The sequence below is a fragment of the Chiroxiphia lanceolata genome, chromosome 1 (assembly GCF_009829145.1).
Source record: "Chiroxiphia lanceolata isolate bChiLan1 chromosome 1, bChiLan1.pri, whole genome shotgun sequence".
Classification (NCBI taxonomy): domain Eukaryota; kingdom Metazoa; phylum Chordata; class Aves; order Passeriformes; family Pipridae; genus Chiroxiphia; species Chiroxiphia lanceolata.
In genome coordinates, this window is record NC_045637.1 from 54,997,651 (window position 1) to 55,017,122 (window position 19,472).

General features: G+C 37.5%; 1 protein-coding gene across 5 annotated transcripts in view; it reads left to right on the forward strand.

Annotated features, from left to right (window-relative positions):
• Positions 1-19,472, forward strand: part of LDLRAD4 (low density lipoprotein receptor class A domain containing 4) — a 274,476-nt gene that overhangs the window by 62,983 nt on the left and 192,021 nt on the right. Inside the window, exon 1 of one of the 5 annotated variants that reach the window (XM_032691857.1) lies at positions 7,164-7,181. The exons of the other annotated variants lie outside the window; for them this stretch is intronic. The gene's annotated coding sequence lies outside the window, so the exon portion shown is untranslated. Of the gene's footprint in view, positions 1-7,163; positions 7,182-19,472 lie in introns of those variants that run through there. 5 annotated transcript variants of the gene reach the window in all.

A 19,472-nucleotide genomic window follows, 5' to 3' on the forward strand; every position in this document is an offset into this window, starting at 1 on the left:
GTATGGTGATAGGAATGCCTTTTAAGAAAAGTAAGTTTTTGTAATAGGAGGATAGGTTATAAAAATGTTAAACTAAATAGGTAAGTTCTAGGTGCAAGTCCTTTGGGAAGTGCTGTTACACTTGGGATACAGTCAATTCAGTTTGCCTCTGTTTGCAAGATGAAATTCTTCTGGCTTGTTTAGCATCTATTATTTAAAAAGAATGTCTCGGGTTCCTGCTAACTCATATCCTTGAAAAAGTCACATCCAGATCTGGAAGAGCCAATCTCTAGTATTGTAATCACCAAACCAAATTCTTATCCTTATACTTGAAAAGTGAAGAATGCCTGTTGTCCTTCCTTTTTGAAGCAGTGAGCTGTGTTGTGTCTTAGAGCTAACAAAAATGTGCCGTTGAAGGCAAAACTGATCTTTCTTCAGGAGCACCATCAGTGTGTTTCAGAAACTGGTGAAGCCAGTCAGACATTGGCAAAAGTGCCAAGGAGCAAGGGCAGCTTGTAGCCCAAATTTGTGCTCATTTACTATGTTTAATAAAACAGGAAGGAGAAAAAACAATTTTTCATTACTAAAATTTGAAAGTTATATTTTGAAGCAGCTTGAAATGTTGTTAATAATTATGAACTAGGTCTGTACCTAGTTTTACACCCCAAGCTGCTGTGTTACAGAATGATTTGAAGTAAGATTGCTGTTTTTGATTTGAGCCCTCCTACCTTGTTGGCAAGATGATCTTGTGAGTGGAATGGGTGAATCCTCTACTCAGATGACCAAGATTCAGATACCACCAGAAACATAAAATGTGGAACTGGTTGTCGATTAAGGAGAAAAAATCTCTTACAGGCCACTGCCATCTTTCTGTATGACCTCAGATCGGTTCATCAGCTCTTTTGCTGAGTTGCCTTTGTGTGCAAAGGGTTATGTTACTCTTTGGGCCAGATTGCCTCTCTTTATATACCTGTGCTGACTGATTTCACTGAGGTTACTTCTGGTCAGTACAGATGTAAGGTGAGAAGCAGGGTTTCTGTTTACATTGTCAAATACATTTGATTTCTTTTTAAACTTCAGCATTCAGCTTGTATGTAGAATATAGACCAGTATTTTCTTAACATGCAAAGTAAGAAGGAAAAAGTTAAGATGCTGAACTCTTCAGAATATAAGACTGCGAGCAGGTCAAAGATTAATGTACTGATAGTTAAGCTGCTCTGGAAATTAGTTTCTGCAGTATACAGTGCTAGCCGTTACATGCTGATGAATTTTGGGTATGCAGAGGAGCTCCTGGATGTCAGCGAGAATGTCAGCAAAGTTGTTTCACACTTGAGGTCTGTCCTACAAGGAAAGGCCATTGCAGTCCACAGCGTTCCTCCTCTGGATATGCTAATGCACTGTGAAAGTGCACATCATGCCTGGATGGGCCCTGCTGATAAAATACCGCCTGGAGATCTCACAAAGTGCTAATGTGTCAAAGTGCCCGCAAGCAGAGGGTGAATAATACCGCTTTCTAAAGGTCACGTCTGTTGAAGTTAGCTGGTGCGTCCTTCTCGCGTGGGGCTGCAGTCCACTCTGAAAAGTTCTGTTGTTCTTTGTAATCTCAAAATCCACAGTTTAATGGGTAGAATCAATAGGGCTGATAAAAGTGTCTTAATTTAGACAGCGGGAAAGAAAAGCAAACATTGAAAGCCTTTAAAGCCTTAAAACTGGCTCTTTGAGCTGGTACGGCTATCTGATTTCAAGTCTTGTCTACTGCAGTGTTCCCCAAAATGTGTTACCTGTTCTGGGAATTGCCTTATTCACATTTCCAATCTTCCTTTGTTTCTTTACCTTCTAATGACAGAAATGCTTCCACTTCTTGGAATAATTCCAGGTAGTTACATATGACTGTGCCAAGCAAAGTTAATAGTTATTCTCGCTAATGGATGGACATTTTTAAAAAATACAAACCCCCAAAAAACCAACTATCTTACTTTTTTTTTCTATCCTACGTTTTATAGTAATGTTCAACTCTCCTATTTAAAGCCTTATGACTTTTTTCCTCTTAGGCTTTTAGTATTTAATATAATTCATAAAATATTGTGAACATGGTGTATAATTTCTGTACATAACATTAAATAATAAAACAGCTGTAACTAAAGTATAATTTCAAGTAGCTTACCTATCATTATGCTCTTGCAATTTTATTTGAGACTTGGTTATACTTAAACATCCCATAAAACATGTATATGTAAAAGTTATGTGTTGATATAGCTAAACAAAAAACAATCTTCAAATAACATTTGGCCTTACGCTTGTCAACTATTTTTAGTGTCTTGCAGGACATTTGTATTCATAGACAACCTCTTGTCCTGAACTTAATTGTTTATAAAGGTATGTGTCCGTCATGCAGACTGTTTAATTTCAGACTTAAATCTGTGAGTTCTTGATGCTTTGGATGTGCTTTTTTTCTGCTGCGAGGAAGAAACATTTCCTATTTTTTCAGGAAAAGGTTTATCTCATTGCTACAGTCTGAAGCAAAGCTCTGCAAAGAAGAAATACTCTTCCTCCTTTTGTTTCCTATTTTGCTTCTGTACGAATAACTGTTCCTTTACCCCACTTGTTTAGTTTAGAAGTTCTGGTTCACCAGAATGGTCTGTTCTCTAAATATTTGCTTAAAAAGCAAAAGATTTTGGTCTGCTTTTATGAGTATATTTAAGTAATGTTCATTTTTCTGTTTGACCACTGTTTTCATTGCTAGGCATTTAAAGGATAGATGAAAGTTCATCTTTCAGGCATATACTTCACTGGTTGTTTCTATAAACCACAGCTGTTGCTTATTTAAGTTAGGCAAGCCATTGTCCAGGGTCACAGTGTTCTGTTTGTCTTTGTTTTTTTCCATTCCTGATATCTGTTTAAGACTGGTGTGTTGGATAATTCCAAGTTTGGTACCTTACGTTTACATTTTCTTGTCTGTCCTTGAAGTGTTCTGTTAGAAAACCCAGTGGAAGAGCAGCCAGCATCTCCAGTGCTCTTATTTTCTACTGCTCCAGAATCCCTGTTCTCTGGATTTGCAGGGAGCTGTACTGGATCATGGGCAGCTTGGGCCTCATCCAGCCTCAACTGTTCTGAAGGGTTGAGAATCTGAGGACAAGGCAGAGACTTGATTTTTGTCAATTTATTTGCATGTATAAGACTACAACTTAAAAAAAAAATCCAGCTGACACCCTCCTTTCTCCTAGGACTTGATGTTCGAGTCCAATTCTCATTGAGTGCACTAAGGCATAAAGACAGATAATTCAGATTACTTATTGCTTGGTACACCAAGAATGGCGTATCACATGTGACTGTGTTTGACCATAGCTTTTAATCACATGAAAATTTGTGTAAACGTGACATTTTAAAATGTTTGCAAATTTAGAATAGCAGCAAAATAAAACCTGACATTGGTTTGTAGTAAAAGTAAATAAAGTATCTTTCTCTCAGTATCCAGTGTGGATAGGTATAATAATTTTTTTTCCCTGGAATTCTTGTTAAATGCTTCATTGGAAAACACAATAAACTATGCCACTTCATTTCACTTGCTCAGTGTTTGAAGAATGCTGTCTAACAGGAGAATAAATTTGATTTAAAAACCAAACCCTTGCAAAGTAGTACAGACTTGATAACAGTCAGGACAAAGATGGTGAAAATGGTTTGAATTTACACAAGTAAATTGCGAATAAAATTTGGAGTAGTGTGGGTATATGGTAGGTGAAGTTATCATGGTGGGTGTACACTTGACTAGCAAGATAGGAAGTCCAAAAAAGATTATTTGGTATACTGAAAGTAGGACACTTCTGCCTAACATAGGCCATTTGGTCAGCTTAAACACAGTCTAGGAAGCCTTTACTCTCTCAGCAGTTGACTGATCCAAATTCTTAATTGTTCTCACATATTATCTAGCTAAGCTGTTTGATTCTTTACCTACATGTGAGGGTTTTTTAGCCTGCGCTTCAGCAGCTTCCTCTTTTCATTCCGGTGTTTTGGCAATTCAGCAAAGATTATGTGTACACCTGGTAAATCATCTTCCCTTTTCTCTTAGCATTAGAATTGGGAGTCTCTCTTTGCTTTTGTTAAGCAAAAGCCAGTATCAATATTAGGTTTTCCAGACATTCTTCTGAGTTAGCCACAGAAAACATCTTCAGTAATTTTCTAGTAACGCAGGCTGGGCAGTTGGATCGGCAGGAGGTGAGACAATAACGTTCCATTTTATATTGAGGTTTATAGTCATGCAGAAGTAACACATGAATGATTTTTTAATGAATGAGTAAGCAGTTGGCAGTTACAATTGATACCTTGTATTGATACCTTGTTAATTATCAGCTATACATGTTTTAAAGAAAACACCATGCCAATTGCTAGCCACCTTTTGTTTATAATCATTAATAATATAAAATTAATCTAATCTGCAGTGGATATAGAAACTGATAATCTATGTTAATCAATTACAAATGAAACCTTACTATTTGGTAAATCTGACAATGATCACCAGAAATAATTTCTAAAGGGAATATATTTTTGAGTAATAATTTTTTTCCTAAACATTTTTGTTGGGAATTGACTGATGTTAAAGATATTCAGCATTTTTACCTTTTCTTTACTGGGGTTTGTGCCTTTTTTTTTTTTTTTTTAATTTTTCTCTCTTAACTAAAGGGTAGACTTCTCCAGTATGTTTTTGGGTGGAGAGGAGGGGTGAGATTGGGGTGGTGGTGGAAAGGAAAATAGGATTGAAGCATAATTTTGGGGAAGTATTTTATTTCTAGACTGACCACTATTTTGTCTCCTGCATTAAGTGGTTGCACCTACTTTCCCCATCCTTTTGCTTCCTGGAGGGCTCTGCTTGAAGCCAAGATGACCTCCCTGACCACCCTTCACCACTGACCTCTAAGCTACCACTCATACCTAGGGGTTTAAATGTGTCCTGTCCATGGAAGGTTGTATTTGTCCTCTCACAGTTTTTTTCCGACTTCCTTACTTTCTTAGGTGTGGGGAAAATTCTGGTACCATGTAGACAGCAGCAGGTGATAGATTTATGAAGTGTCTAAGTCAAAAGTAGCAGGAGGACTGTGATGATGCTGCATAAGGCCAGAAAGGAAATTTCCTGGGTTATGGAGACACAGATTCTTTCTATTGGAAAGAGTGCACACCTCGGTAGAGAGCATGAAGGACTGTATTTTTTTAATCAAAGAAAGAAAACCCCAACTTTTGTATTTGTGAAGGAGCAAAACGATTGCACTTGCATCATTTGCAGACGCTGCTGTGGTGGCAGCACCCGCAATGAAAACAAGGCTTCTCTGCTTTGATACTGCTTTGATAGTGGTTTGTACTTGCTTGTCCAGTAATTAATGCTCTTACAAGAGAAGTGTGTTGTAGCTTATGAAGGGCCCAGTGAGCATGTTTATTACTGATCTAAACTTAGAGAAAAGGAGATATTTTGAAAGAAAGTAGTTGACTGTCACAGTTGGGCAGACCTTATATTGGCTGTTTTCTCAGTTTGATGCCATATAAAAAATTCAGTTTGAAAAGAAGTAAACTTGAAAGGAAACCTTAATATTTAACCCACAATGTAAACAAACATTTCATTCTGTGTCTTTATGAGCTTCAGTCCTGTTTCTCATGCATGAAATGCTCCTTCTGATTTCCTTCACCTTTTCCCTTTTGTGGTGTTTTGGTGGGCATAACTGTAAAATATAGCTAGCGAGAGTCAAAAGTCATGACGGAGTCACACAGAGAGCAGGAGAGTAGCAGAGCTTGGGGCTCAGCTTGTGCCCCTGGATTTTAGTGGGTTTTTTTGACAGGTGCAGTTCTCTCATGTCTCCCACAGAATGTGTTTCCTTGCCTTCTCTTCTGTGCCTGTGATGGAGAAGTGAGTTGATGTGCATCTGCCCACTTTGTCAAGATGCACTTTATGAGTAAGGAAGGGCAAGGAGAAAAGTGTGCCACTTTTTTGTTAGCTTTTGATGCTGTTTTGATGCTGCTTGACTTGGGAATCTCTTTAATGATGATACTCTAAATATTAAGGAAGAATGTCCTCATATCTCCATTGAATGGAAGGGTTGCTGTGCTCAATTTGTTTGCTGTAGTTGTAAGCTCTCTGGAGTAATGACCTTTCTTATGTGGTTTGTAAAGTGCTGTGTTTACTCGAGGTGTCCTGCAAATTGCTGTAAAAAATAATACTAGGGGTAATGTACCAGCACTTACTTCTTATTCTTTTTCTTTGGCCAATGTAATAAAACAATACTATTATGATTGAAGAAGGTACTGAGATAATGTAGTCTAAATACTGTTGTTTTTAAGGAAATAGAAACCATTTGACAAATCTTTAAAGTAAAATACTTTTTTTTTAATTCTGTGATGATGGTTATGTAAACGTGGGTTTGAAAAATTCTGCTCTCTTATAGGCGTTAACATAATTTTGAGGATGTTTAAAAGTATTTATTTAACATGTCCATATAGACCAGTAGTGTCTCAGGCACATGCTCTTTAAAAGCTCTGTCATTGTTTGCTTCAGATATCTATGAACATAGGAACCAAAATTGGATTGGTTGCAAATGAGTAAAAAGGAAAATATTTAAAAATTTGATCCAAGTTTAGTCACTTCTTTTAAAAAATGATTAAAACAAAAAAGGTATTTTTTCCCATTTTGAAACTTAGATATTGGGTTTTGCAGCGTTTTTGGCAGCATTTGGTGTTTTTTATGACTTCGAAATGCAGATTCATTTGTTTACATGATAAATTCAGTTTTCACTGAATGGGAAGGTGGGATGTGTACAGCTCTGCTGATTCAGAGGGCAGTTGTAAAAATGCTTCTGAGGCACTCTGATTAATTTCTTAATTTTTTTTAAAATGTCACGATTTTGGGAATTGCAGCCTGTGCCTTTTAAAAGATTGAGTTTTGCGATACACAGAGTACCAGGTATTGAACAGAGACTGATATTGAGTGTCTGCTGCTGTTCAGTAGTAATGAATCCGCTTATGAATGTCTGTGGAAAGTTTAAAGGTTATTATCTCGTGTTTGTTTACTTTGTAAAGATAAGATTTCAGAGAAAATCGAAGGGCACTGTCTGAAATTCCCAGTCACTGCAGTTCCATGGAGAGCATCGATCCCTTCCTAGAGGTTGCTGGGGACTCATTGTCTCCCTGTTCATAGGCTGCTGATGAAATCTCCAATATTTCAGGTTTGCGATTCTTTTATTGTTGTTTTGGCAGTTTGTCAAAATTAAATGGCTTAACTAAATCAATATGCTGTCTTGCTCGGTAGCATCTGCATTTCACATGTCAAGATATTTTGCATTTCGAACGTAGTCACAATGGAATGAGCCACAACGATTGCAAAAAGAGCATTTTTGCCCTCCAAATCTCTCAGACCGTAAGGAAACTTTCCGGCAAATAAACTTTGCTCTGTTATGCAATCACAGCTGAGATGGGTGATAATTGCACACATGTGCCCATGGGTAGGAGTCTGTCGGTAAAGAATAGATGCAGCAAGGTCAGAGGCAGAATATAAGCTACAGTGACAATGAATTTTACTTAATTTAGAACAACAGTTTGTGTATTTGGCAGTGTTTATTGGTTAGACAATTAATTGCATAGTAAGGAATAAACAAACAACTTCCTCTCAGTTATGATGGCCTCTCTTTCCATGGGGTGACTGAGCTTTTCTCACCAGTTTAAGTTGTGGTGATATGTGCCTTTAGATACATGTTTATCATTAGCTAAAATAACACAGCTGTTAAGGAAAGGTTTATTGCCATACTTGTTCTGCATGCTAAGCACATTCTGTGTACATGTCAAACAAAATGCCAATTTAATCGGCCCCCTCAGAGTCTCCGAAGGAGTGATGATGAAAGTTTGGCAAGTTTACTTGCGCTGTTCTGTATAAAATCTGCTCGGCCATTATCTCCAGACACTTGCAATATGAAAAATGCCAATGGTGTTTTTACATTCTTAGGAGACTAATAAGCTACAGATGTCAAAACTGTAAAGTTGAACTATCCTAAGCATGTATGAATATGGCAATACAGTTTTTTTTAATTTGTGTGGTGTTATTTCTAATCATCATAATAAATAAATTTAAATATTGGAAATGTGTAATTATCGAATGTGTATTTTAATGCTTCACTAGTGTGCCGTGAGGTGGGCAAGGGGATTTGCCCTCCTGTAAGTGGCCCAGGCTGAGGGCAGCAGAGACTTGAGAGGTGTGCTGCCTGTTACTGCTCTACCACATGCCGTGGGTACTTGCTTTTTGGTTTGACTCCAGAGACTTTTTGAGCTAGAAAAATCTAATATGGGGATTTAGTTGTCATTGTTCTACTAAGAAGCAATATAAAGCCAAAAAATGCGCTTAGTCCTTGTTTTAATCTGTTGCAGTTGAAAATAATATGATTCCCCTTTTAATGACAGATGTTTTCTTTAAGAACACAAGTTTTTCCACCTTTAGCTGTCACTGTGTTTTTGTAACCTGTAAGCTGTGTTTTAGTACCCAGAGCTATTTGTATTATTTTGGAATGACTACTGATTTAGTTAAATTATTGTCTGAATTGAGAACTCATGCTGTAAGGGAAAATTAAAATTCCGTATTAAAACTAGGAGCCATTAATTTGGGCTCAGTTTGTTTTGAGCAGAAAACCACCACAGGAAGCAAACAAAAGGAAAATGTCCTGGTTTGAACGCATTTGTCTACATCTTTACCTGACACCCTAATAATAAACACAGCAGGTTGGCACATTCAAGTTGTCAGACATATCACACCGTGGTGAAAAGCTGTCTGTCTGTCTGTTGCGGAATAGATGGAGCCCAGTGCAAATGGTCAGGATGATCTCCCTACTTCTGTTTCTGCTGTCAGTTTACTTTTTGCTTCATTTAACTACATTAACTCTACTGCACACAAAAATAAAACTTTCTTTTTTCAAGGCAACATCTAAAGTATTTAATAATACACTTTATAATTTTCTTTTTTACTTGACATCAGATGACAGTTTGAAGAGCTTAGGCTGAGGGAAAGGGAAATTCAGGCTAACATTTTTCACAGAGTCTATTTTGGGCATCAGCTCTGGGTGCCAGGCTTTAGAGGGAGGCTTTGACTTAAAGAGAAATCCTGTGCTCTTACCTTGTGTTCACTCAGGTTTGAACTACAGGATTTAGCACCTCTGTCAGGCTTTAAATTTTTCAGACCAAGTACCCCAATTTAGTGACTCTTTTTAATAAACTGACTTACATGGGCTGCCAGAGGTCAAATGAACCCACCCAGAATCAGGCAAGGCAAAGAGTTGTCTGAATGCCCAGTTTTGTGCTTAACTTTCAAAACTGTCGTCTTGGGCCTCTCAGAAAATCTCTTCTTTAATGACAAGCCAGGAAATCTTTTAACCAGAACTGAACTAAATGTTTATGTCCCCCTTTTAATGCCTTCCAGACTAATAGTAATCTTTAAATACTATTTTTCGTATACGAGTTTCCTAGATTTGCTGCCTTTCTTTTTCTGCCTCGTTTAATCAACCTAAGTAAATATTTAAAAATAAGGAGTAAAATATGTAGTACTTAAAAAAACATGGATAATTTTGTTGCCATGATTGCATGCTTATGCCAGTGTATCTCTAATCAGTTAAGTTTTTCTGTCATAGTTGAGGAATAACTTGGTCAGGATTACTGAGTTCACAGGACAGCTAATGTACTTCCATGATACAGCCATGAAGGGTGTGATACTTCCATGAAGCCAAATGGAAATGTTTCCATTATAAGGTAAGGGAGAGCAGTGACTGATCAGCATGCTTAATTTTGATTTTTTTTTTTTTGTTAATCCCTGATCAGATAATTGCTCAAGGAAGTTGCAAAGCCAGCAAAACCAGCTATATTATTCTCAAGGGCAAGGTAGCTTATTGATATTTCAAATGTCAGTCCTCCAAATGTATGGAACTAGTTTTCTCTGTGTACCACACTTCTGCTAGCAGTTAAGAATTAACTACCTTCTCACCCATCCTGAAAACTATCGATGTCGATCTACCTAAGCACAGCAGCCAAGTGATGCAAAACCTATACCCAGTTTTGTCCTCCCATCCCTGCTCTAAATGTTACCAGGATTTGTGTGCTTATAGTAAAGATTTTCTTTGAAAATGCAACTTAAGGACAGTTTGAAATAGGTTAATTTGTTTTAAAATACTAGCTTTTCCATTCACGTGGGACTAAAGTCTTTGCTCCTGGTAAGTTACAACTGAAAATTACTTGGACTGGGGGTGGCTATTAAAAGAAGCAAACAAACAAAGAAAAATAAAAGGAAAAAAGAATTAACTTCAAATTAGTGGATTTAGCAGAGTTGAGATGACAGTGTCCTGTTAAGACCATGGTATGAAGCAAAACCTTGTTTAAGCAGCTGTAGGAAGCTTGCACTTTCCTGTAGTGTGTCTTAGTTTTAAAATCTTTGTACTTGTTTGCTGGGAGCTTTTGTTGTTGTTGTAGTAACGATAAGCGACATTACCTGGGAAGTGGGGACGTTACTAGCAAATAAATAGTGAGATTAAAAGAAAAAAGCATGTTTTATACTTGTTGAACTAAGGAGTGTATGACTACGTGTGATATTGTAAGCTTGAATTCTGGCTGCTGGTAACAGTCAAGTACAGTTGTATTATTGTGGTCTGGAAATGTGAAATGTGGATGCTTTTAGTTACCTGGCAGTGTTGTGTTTTGATGAAGAAACCAGTTGTTTGCTCTTGCCTGTTTGCTGCAGGAATAGAGAGCTGATGTCTTAGCAGGAAGGAAAATAACAAGAGCGAATGTGGAAAAATATCTTAGGTATTGCTGTATATGGTAGCATGTGTGTTTCAGGTCAGTATTATTCGAGCAGCTGACTGTTTAGATGCTGGCTGTGATATTTTTCTGCTCACAAAAAACTTCTCTTGAAACCCTTTAATCACATCACCTGTAGGTATGCACAAGTTTTCTATGCAGAAATATTTACAAAGATGAATTATTTAAGAGTACCTTTAAGAAGACATTTCACAGCCAAGAAATACCATGCTCTCAGGCACATGGTGTGATTCTTGGATTGTCTTGTGCAGGGCCAGGAGTTGGACTGGATGATCCGTTTGTGTCCTTTCCAACTCAGGATATTCTATGATACCATGATCCTATAGGTGTACTTGCTAGTGGATGTAATCGTGGACAAATTTCTATGCCACTTTAATGTTGATAGTAGTGATTTTCCTTTTTTGCCAAAAGTAGTTTTGCAGAGTTACAGGCAGCCAGTTGTATCTTGCCATATAACACATTCCTCTAAAAAAAGACTTATATAGGGAAAGGTCTTGATCTTGTCTGGGAACGGGATAAAGATCTTTTCTGCGGAGCATGGTGATTCACCTCTCTGTGCTCAGTGAAGCCAGCCAGCCAGCAGGAAGCTGCTGAGCTGCTGAAACTTTCCTGCATAAGCTCTCAGCTCCGATAAATACTTCTCTACTCCTTGATTGGGGTATTGTTCTTAGGCATCAGAGCCTGGGTTCTTACCATGCACCTCTACCACGTGTGTAAGAACACAACTTAGTGCTGGGGGAAAAAGTAGCTGAAACATAGGTTTTGTTTAAGCATTGGGAAGTCATTAGTCATTCTTACTACCACTGACTGCAAAGTGTGATAATGTAGTATCCATTTCTTTTGAAAACCCTCTCCCATGCTTATAAGTCTCCCCTGTTGACTTACAGTGAAAAGTAGCTGTTATCAAAGATTTTTGTCCTCTAGTAGGATGAAACTTGTGTCAGTTCAAGGAGAGGATCATTTTAGCAGGGGAAAGAGGCTACTAAAAGCTAATGGGGGTTCTCTGCTTGGTAACTTCTGCCAGGGGCACTGTAGTTTTCCTTCTTGCATATCAGCTAAGGAAAGTTGAAGAAGTGTATTTGTGCGTGTGCATTTAGAGACAGCCTATCATCAAAAACCCAAGGTAACAAAAAAAAAGTTTCTAAGAGGGCCATGTGATCTTTCTGTGGATCAGCATACTGGGAGTGTAAGCCCCGATTTCAACACTAGGGAGCATCTAATAACATGTTACAACATCTCATGACCCTGGGGTATGTGACAGGCATTACAACCTGTCTGTGATGTTCATTGTCCTGCTTTCTGTAGCTACTAAAGAGGTACAATCAACTGCAACACTTGTTGATAGTGATAGGTGCAGTCTGCCAGTAGATGGTCTCTCTTTCTTCAGTAGATAGAACTCTACAAGCTGCTTTGGGCAGTCCAGAGATAGAATTATTAAGATAGATTAGATAGAATTATTAACATAGATTAGATCCTAGATCCTCGGAACAGTTGCTTTCATGACACAAACTTCATCTGAAGTGAATGTCTTTGCAGAGTTGACGGGAACAGGGGCCATTCTGCTTCTTCACTTGTCCTCTCATTCAGTGTAAAGCACCTCACATATGGTTAAGAGAAACTCAAATATGAGACAAATCATTATTGGATACATGAAGATGTTGAACCAAGTTTTTGTGATAAAGAAATGTCAGGTGGCTCAATTTGTGTCTAATCAGTATGATTGTTACTGAGCACAACTGAGTCTGGACAGCTTGTGGCTCAGAGCTTGGTCTTTCATGGGCCTGTCCAGAAGGAAGGACATGGGATTATGGTGCCTGGGTGGCTGTAGTTGCAGGGAACTGTAGTCTCAGACACTCCTCATTGAGAGAAGAAGCAACAAGCCTTCTTGGGATTTGTGATCTCCATAGGTTGACTCTGACAAGAATGCCACAAGCTGTCTTCTATTTTTGGTCACTCCCTAAATTAGTAAGGAAATCACTGACCCTTGGACTTTACCTAGTAACAGTGAATGCTTGAAGTCATACATTTGATGTCTGAGAGCCTGAGAGGGAGACCTTCTCAGGATTTGTGTTCTGCTTCAAGTTTCTGTTATTTCAGTGGTGACCCTGAAAAACCTTCGTTTTATAAGCAGAGAGAAGACACCTGCTCCACATCTGTTCCTTCTTTTCATCTGCCTTCTAAAGCTCTTCTCATGTTGTTACAGTTACCCATCTTTGGTGTTTCTTGGCAAAAAGTTTGTGGTTCTCAGTTGTCGTTTCAGGAGACAAAAGGATAGCGAAAAATCTTCTGTGACTAGCAAGATAGTGTTAGTTGTGGCTTTTGGTGGTATTACTTCTACTGCAGAGCATCTTACAGCCTTGGGCATTTGGATAATTTTGACTTCTCTCCTGAGCTCTCCAACCATTTTTATATTCTACTTGAGCATGAGAGAGGCAGGTGGGCACTGCTGCATCCTTCTAAGATCTGTTTTAGCTGCAATTTATGAAACAGAAATGTATTTTTTGTCTTATTCCTCACCCCCAACTCTTTAAGTAGCTTTAATAAGAAAGAAAAAAATAGTAATACGTTCAGGGGATTCAGTGCTTATAGCTTTCTTTGCAAAATGTTTATTGAAAGTATCAAAGGTGCAAACAATTATCCTTGGTATTCTATCTTTGAAATTTAACTTCAAAAGTGATCTTGTCAGGATTCATTGCTTTATAATCTATAATCCAGTTGAAAATCTAGTAGCATTTATCTGTGTGGAAAGCAGAAAGTCTTCTCTGACTTTGTGGTGGCTTGTAAAAAGTGATGCAAACCACCGTGATGCTTTCTAAAAGTCTTGAGACTTCAGTTCCTCTGGAGTACTCTCTGATTGACCTGAGTCCTGGGCATTTAGTGGATGTTAGAAGAGGGGTTTAATGCCTCTGAAGGATGTGTATAACTGAGCTCTGTAAAGGTGTTTGTGTTTCTGGAATAGAGCCTGCGTTGTTCCATTTTTGACAGAGTAGATGCTTTGCAAGTAACTGCTCTATTTTCTGACAGTAGTTTTTTGAGCAGACAGAATCCTGCTGAACTGATTCTGAACTTCTAAATACTGTTTGATAAAGCATAGATGCTCATATAGATAAACTGTCTCAATAAAAAAGGGTAAGATAAAATTAGTATTACTTTTAATGAGATAATCTGCAGCAGTGTCTTTAGTTAACCAGAAGTATGTAGCTTGCATTTCAAATCGAAAAAGTAATAAAGTCAAAGGGTAGTATACTCTTGTCCATTGGGTTTTGGATGGCAAATATGTCTGAAAGCTGTGATAGTCTGTGATGCCAGGATTATTTTAAAGAAAAAAAAAAAGCATCATGCGATTGACTACTTGTGCAATCATCACTTTGCCATGTAGATCAAGAGTACCTGCCAAACATGTGGGAAATGTTTTTGAAGTGTTCTGGGGTTTGAAAACTTAGAATTATGGGTGTTGTCTTTCAGAGGTCTTTTAGTTTAAAACTAAGAAATGGGATCATACACCATGGCAGAGTGAGAGCAGTGATGGAGTATTACTTTTATATGGTAGCATACAAAAATGAACAGGAAGCTGGAAATCTCATTATTCCAATAGTTTCTGAGTGTTGGAAGTTCATCAAACAGTGTCTGTGAAAGAGAGAAGAAAGAAAATAAAATGGGTGCTATAGCTCTCTGTTTTTATCTCATGTAAGAGTAGCAGCCATGAAAAATCCAAATTTCTGGAGAAGAAGTAATATTTATTATAGAGAGCCTCTAGCAGCTGAACAAAACAAACACCCAGTAGCCTATACAAGGAAGATTAATTAAACCAGTTTATTTGTGTTTATCTAAAATGGTCAGGATGAGTACAGACCCGACTCACCTTTCTAGAGTTCCTTCCCTTGTATGGGAATACACTCTGATTCAGACTTGGGTTTTCATTGCATATATCTTTACTTTGGTAGCTATGACTTCCAATGACTACAGTAACCCAAGCAACTTCTTCCACGACAGGATGTTATCTAATTGAAAAGAAAGGAGCCAGCTGAACTGGATTTTACATGCCTGTTACTCCTGCCAAAACCCAGATTAGCACAGACATCCCAGGGTCTGGAGGGTGTATGTAGTTCATGAAATGTCCTGGATTTTCAAGGATGTCCTTTTATCCATCTAAAAAATTATTTGTTGCAATTCTTCATTGGTTATTTACATTGGTTGTAAGCAAAGGAGTGGAGCATGACATGGGTGCCGGAGACTGCTCTGCCTGCCCATAAGTGCTGATCACTGCTCCTGGCTGTCAGTTTCCCTGCATCAAACATTCTAACACCTGGATGAGTTAACTGTTTGTAATTATATGACAAGTAACACTAGTTTTCTTATGTAGGAAACAGTAGTCATTACAGAAATGAGTCACAGTACCATGAATGGCAGTGCTCAACAGCTTTTCAAACATTAGACCTTATATAGTGGAAAGGAAGAAGCCTGGTTCAGAACCTAAAGAGGGAGAGCAGTACCAAAACAGTGATAAGCTAAACAAAAAATTAGGAAGGACAGGTTGGAAGATAAGTGTAGGAAAGGCAGATGAATCACCAAGTTGATGAGAATGACAGACTCTGTGTCATAGCAAATGCCTGTTCCATGAACAAAAGAATTAACAAGGTAGTAAATGTTGTAAACACATCTTATATAAGACCTAGTGTTTCGTATTAAAGAAAGGTTTATTGTGATTGCTGTAATGACATTTGTGTGAAGAAGAAAGGAATTTTTGAATAAAAATTTTGTCCAATTTTTTAGTGCCACAAGAAGAGACATGATTGAAAAAAATGCATTTAATTTTGGAGGAAGTATTTGACTCATTCTCTGAAAAAATTGCTATGGTGATAGCAAATTAAGCGTACAGAGTATTTGGGTTATTTATAAAGTCAAAGAGACAGGTCACTCCAAACTGTAGAGAATAATAAGGATTAAAATGCTATAACATTAATTTTCCAAGTGTAAGCACTGTAGTGTGTGATAAGAAGAAGCTGCACCATGAGATTAAGCCTTATAAAGCTCTATGATAACTAGTGCAACCAGTAGGAAAGGCTACTGTTTACTCTTAGAGCATTTTTATTAATATATATTAAAATATTGGTTGTTTCCAGGTGGATGAATCTGTCTTGCATTAGCTGAGACACTTGTCACAGTTTACCAAATTCTCTGTAAGCATAAATAAACAAACCCAATCAGTCAAGATCACTGCATCGCAAAATATGCTTTATTTTGGCAAGTCTTCTTAGTTTTAATTGCATATGGTCTCAAAGTTGAACCCTAAGGTCTAGAAACATTAAGAAAAATTTGAATTGGAGTTTAGACTTCACAGATTTTATTTTCTTAGTTAGAAAATGCTTCCAGACTTTGGCCTGCACCACATATTTATTCATGAGAAAGCAACAACCCTTTTATATTAGGTGTTATATAAACACGTGTCAAAGACCCAGCATTATTTTTTATTGAGCTGCAAATAACATGTGCAGTTCGGAGTCAGTTTTTTTTTATTTACTGAATGCTGCTGGCATGCTGATCCCCAAGCTGAATAGGCAAGTCAGGGTCTGCAGTGAGAGGAGCACACAAGCTTCCAACAAAGGAAAAAAATGGCGGAAAAAATACTCTGCTGGTTTTTTTACTCTTTCTTTGCTTCTCAGCCTTCCTAGTTGAAAGAGACTGTATATGAGGTGCTCACCTTAACAAGTAATTCCTTTAAGGTAAGTATCATTATCTGGTGGTACAGCAAGGGAACTCAGAGTCTCAAGGAACCCATAGCCCTTGAAAGTGCTCGGAGGAGTTCACCACGTGTCTGCAAGGGCATCCTTCCTGAGATATTTGCAGCTGTAAAGCCCTCCCACTCCTTGGTTTCTATTGGGAATGCAGGGCTCATTGACCTTTCATTTCAGGGAGTGCCTCTGTTAAGCTCTAAGCTTCTGGGTCTCTTCCATAGTCTCAAATAGGAATGATTGCCTTCATAAGCAGATTTTGTAAATATAGGTCCTAACCAGCATTGTAGACTTTTTTCCTTCAAAGAACAAGTAAAAAGTGCTAAGGCTACACCTGGAATTTGAAAAAGAAAATTTTGAATCTGATTTAGAATTTCCTGGAGGAATATGGCTTGAAAAATCTTAGAATTTGGATCTAATTTACAGCAAAACCAAAAATTGCTCAGGAAAGACAGTTGTCAGTACTTATGAATCCCGCTCTTCAGATGGTTATGATTTGCCATTTTCTTCTGTTTATTTTGGACTTTTTCCCAGTCTGGAGTAGACCAGTGTAATTTATTCAGGTATATGCTTTCTGTATTAATTCTGAAAACTGGTTAGACTTTTTTGTCTTAGCATAATGTTGATGGCATTCATAATAAATACAAATGAGTAAACATATGAGAGTTTTTAAAACATCAGGTTAATCGCAATGTAAACATGTAGTGCACTGGAATATTCAAATGGTTTTCCAGTCTGATGGATTTTTCGTGCTCATTGCATTAACCTTTCTTCCAGTTGTAGGTGGGAGAACCTGGTCCTTGTGTTTGTAGATAGTCTTTTATGGTTTTACATGATCAGTTACTTGTTAACTTTCTTAGTCAGAAGCCAATAATTTGTAATGTTACTCCTTAAAGGCTGTCTGTGATCTCTTTTTTCCAAGAGCATTTGGCACTATTTTTTTGTACTGTCTTTTTAGGTAATATGGTTTTGTAAAAGACAGTTGGAAAATTTTTGCTGGTTTCCCATTTATCGCTTGTGCTGTAGCTTCCAGGAAATTAAATGGGTACTATGGGTTTGTATAATGCTTGATCCTTTTCCTTGGCTTTCTGTTGTATGATGTAGTTTCATAGTCAGATTCTGAAGAGAGGAGAATAATTCCAGGCTTTTTAAGATCACCCTCCTGCTCACTGGAAGGCGAAAGGGAAAAATCTTCTGCGTGCATAGAAATGAATAAAGAATTTTCTGCACATCAAGTTCATATTTTCTAATGTTTGCTTTTTGATCCTCCGTACATCCCTGATTCAGAATTTAGTGATGGAGAAAAACTTCTATGTGTGTTATTAAAGATAAATTATATTTCTGTTCCTGGGAAGGAGGTATTCAGTAGCCTGTTAAAAACTGACATTTCCTCTGCCACGTAGATTTGGTTGGTTTGTTTAATGGAGCACTTAAGTGATTTTTTATGCATTGGGATTTTCTCCAGCATTGAAGATGATTTTGTTCAATTGGATTTTTAAACATTTGAAAATTGGAATAAGAAAGGAAACATTGTTTAGGGTCCTGGCTGGGATTTTAAAAACAAGAACAACTCGTAGCATTCCTTATTAAATTTAATTAATTGCTACTTGTGGGCAATATGGCTGAGTTATTGTTGCAGTGAGACCAATAACTAACATAATTTGGAGTTCTCTATGTTCAGACCTCAGTTAGAGCTTTGCCTATGAGAAGTTTGATTATTTAATTTTAAAAAAGTGTTTTTCTTTTATTTCAAAAGGGTATTGAAGAACATCTCACTTGTGGATTTTTAAAACTTTTGGTGTTTCTGTTGGCTGAATCTTTGGTAAGAGTTTAGTCAGGTTTATTGGCAGTTAAAAACATCTTTACTATTTAGTACCTGCTTAATAGTGAGATACATGCCATTAATTTGATCTCAGTCTGTTTTCTACAGCACAGATGTTCACATTACAAAAATCATTATTGTCTACCACTCATCAGTGCTCCTATCGGAAAAAAACAATATAGGAGTGGGGAAATAAATGGGTGTCTGAAGTCTCATCTTATTCTAGGGATAGTCTTTCCAAGTGCACCATAAAGGGGGCTGCGTGAGGAAACACATCTTTGGTGCATCTGAGATGTCTGTTCCACAGCTAAAGGGAGTACTCGAGCCTGACCATTCACTCACTCGGCACCAGGCCTTTATGCATTGAATAATTATTTTTAATGAATAGCACGGGGAGTTAAATCCTTATGACTTGGTTATTTCTCAAGTGAACTGGAAATCTGTTTCCATAGTGAATGTGAAGTAGTAATTTGTGACAGGAGTTTGAAGTAATGTAGTTGTGCAAGCCTTTTTATGCTCAGATGAAACATTCCAACCATTTTAGAAAGGTTTGCGTTTGCTTATGAGAGAATAGAGCTTAGGAGTTCCTTCTGACCCTTGCCTGAAAATTGAAGTGAACATACACAGTGGCTAAGTAAGCCCTAAGTATTACTGTATTAAGTGTGCATGCTTGGAAAATGTATAAAACAGAAGATTTACTGATTTCTTCAAGCTCTGTCCTCATTGTATAAGGCATGCTCTTGAGCATACCTACAAAATTATGAAATGATTGTGGTTCCCCTAGGTAAAATTCTGGTCAGAGTGAAGTTATTAGTAAAATTCCAGTTGAATGAGATGGGGGCAGAATTCCGCTGACACACGGGACACTTAAAATACAGTGCAAGGTTAAAAAAGAAACCAAACCCCTAATTCATATTTGAAAAGTATATATTGTGTCTGTCTCTGAAACTTCATATCCTTATCAAAATAAAACTTATTTACTCTTCTTCAAACTAAGTCACATCTCTCTTCAGACAATATTACTATGTTAAATGAGAATCAGTTTGTTTATAGAAATTAAGGCTCACTGTGTTCAGAAAAACAATTGATAATGCACTAATAAACACCCCTCCAAT